Raw genomic sequence first — 1,969 nt, 5'->3', positions numbered from 1 at the left:
GAAGCAATCTTGTACAACACATGATTTTCTGGAGGTAAATATTTCTGAATTATTATTAATATCACTCGTACAACACATGATTTTCTGGAGGTAAATATTTCTGAATTATTATTAATATCACTCTCTCTTTAGAATGTCGCCTTATGTTGGTTGCATCATTAGTTTGGACGTGGTTTTGTCAGTACACTGGAATTCATTTTATTGACCTTGAAAGGATGACAGGCTCCTGGTGTGTTAATTCAGTGGTCAACGAGGCTTATTCATATTACCATGTAATTATCTTTATAGAACCTAATTATTATCCACTTTTTGTTTCAAAACAGAATATGGTGTCTGAGTTTCGAAATCACAAGGCATCTGAAGAAGATTGCTGGGAAAGATTGTACATTCTCGCAAATGAATATTTAATATTTTCAATATTAATAAATTATATTTGTTTTGTTTACAATTACTTGATTCTGAATTACAAGAAAAGAATAAAAGAGATGTAAAGGGGGGGGTTGGGGGGAGGGGGGGGTAGGTGCGCCCCAATGACCCATCACCCCCTCATCCCATCCCTCCCCTCCCCATGTGTGTGTGTGGGGAAGGGGGGGTGGGATGAGGGAGGTGGTGGGTCAAAGGTGGGGGCGCACAGGGGGATGAGGGGGGGTGGGGCTTGTGTGGGCGGGGCTTGTGTGGGCGGGGCTTCGGTGGGGGCTTGTGTGGGTGGGGTGTGTGTGGGAGGGGCTTGTGTGGGCGGGGTGTGTGTGTGTGGGTGGGGCTTGTATGGGTGGGGCTTGTGTGGGCGGGGGTTTATGTGGGTGGAGCTTGTGTGGGAGGGGTTTATGTGTGTGGAGTTTTTGTGTGGAGCTTGTGTAGGCAGGGCTTATGTGGGAGGGGTTTATGTGGGCAGGGTTTATATGGGCAGGGGTTTATGTGGGTGGAGCTTGTGTGGGAGGGGTGAATGTGGATGAGGCTTCTGTGGATGAGGTTTGTGTGGATAAATGGATGGGTGGAGAGATGGGGGATGGGTGGATGAGTGGAGCTTGTGTGGATGGGTGGATAATTTTTAATTAAATAAACATGTTGTGTGTGTGGGGAACTAATTAACTAATCACTAATTATGTGAATATGATGAATATGGGTGGAGCTTGTGTGGGGTTTGTGTGTGTGGAGCTTGTGTGGAGTTTTTGTGTGGAGGTTGTGTGGAGCTTGTGTGGGGTTTGTGTGGGGTTTGTGTGGGCGGGGCTTCGGTGGGAGGGGCGTGTGTGGGCGGAGTCAAAAAGGGGCGGAGTCAAAAATTTCAATTTATTGGAGCTTGTGGGGGGGTGTGTGGTGGGGTTTGTGTGGGGTTTGTGTGGGCGGGGCTTGTGTGGGCGGGGGCTTGTGTGGGTGGAGCCAAAAAGGGGCGGAGTCAAAAAATTTCAATTTATCTTTGTCTTTTGTAATTCCTGTGAATAAAATGAACCTAAAATCTCTTCCCTTCCAAATCATATATCTTATAAGTCCAAGGAACCGTATCTATTACATCAACAATTTTAAAAAGCTCGTTGGTCCATCTTTTCGTATAACCTTTTTCAAAATGAGATTTCCACTTATATATTCTTACGATATCACCAACTTTGAACTTAGGTTTTCTGGCATTAATCTCTTTTTCATATTTTAATTTTGTAAATGTTTCTGATGGCTTCATATTTGTTGACGTGTGAATCGTGTCATTGTACTTATCCACAATATCTTGAATAAAAGATGACCATTGTTGTGAACCGAGTTGTGTGAATTTTTTATATAGTCTCTCTTTTAAGGTACGATTAAAACGTTCAACAACAACTGCCTTCCCTTCATTAAAGGTACTGTATAATGTAATACTGTTATTTTTTAGAAAATTCATAAATGTCTTGTTATAAAACTCCCTACCCTCATCAGTCCACAATTTTTAGGTTTTCTCTTACTTTTATTAAATATCTGTTGGAAGGCTAACAGAAGAGTA

The 1,969-nt window shown here is 42.7% G+C and overlaps 1 long non-coding RNA gene across 1 annotated transcript in view; it reads left to right on the top strand.

The window, feature by feature from the left end:
• LOC147014212 (uncharacterized) overlaps window positions 1-487 on the top strand; it is a 1,363-nt gene extending 876 nt beyond the window's left edge. The window contains exons 3-4 of the long non-coding RNA XR_015050428.1: window positions 1-34; window positions 324-487. The exon at window positions 1-34 is cut by the window's left edge and continues 24 nt beyond it. This is a non-coding gene — a long non-coding RNA (uncharacterized LOC147014212). The remainder of the gene's footprint in view (window positions 35-323) is intronic.
• The last annotated feature ends 1,482 nt before the right edge of the window (window positions 488-1,969 follow it).

Source organism: Eptatretus burgeri, chromosome 13 (genome assembly GCF_056783735.1).
Source record: "Eptatretus burgeri isolate ZD-2024b chromosome 13, Ebu_testis_v1, whole genome shotgun sequence".
Lineage (NCBI taxonomy): Eukaryota > Metazoa > Chordata > Myxini > Myxiniformes > Myxinidae > Eptatretus > Eptatretus burgeri.
This window is presented reverse-complemented; position numbering and strand designations above follow the sequence as displayed.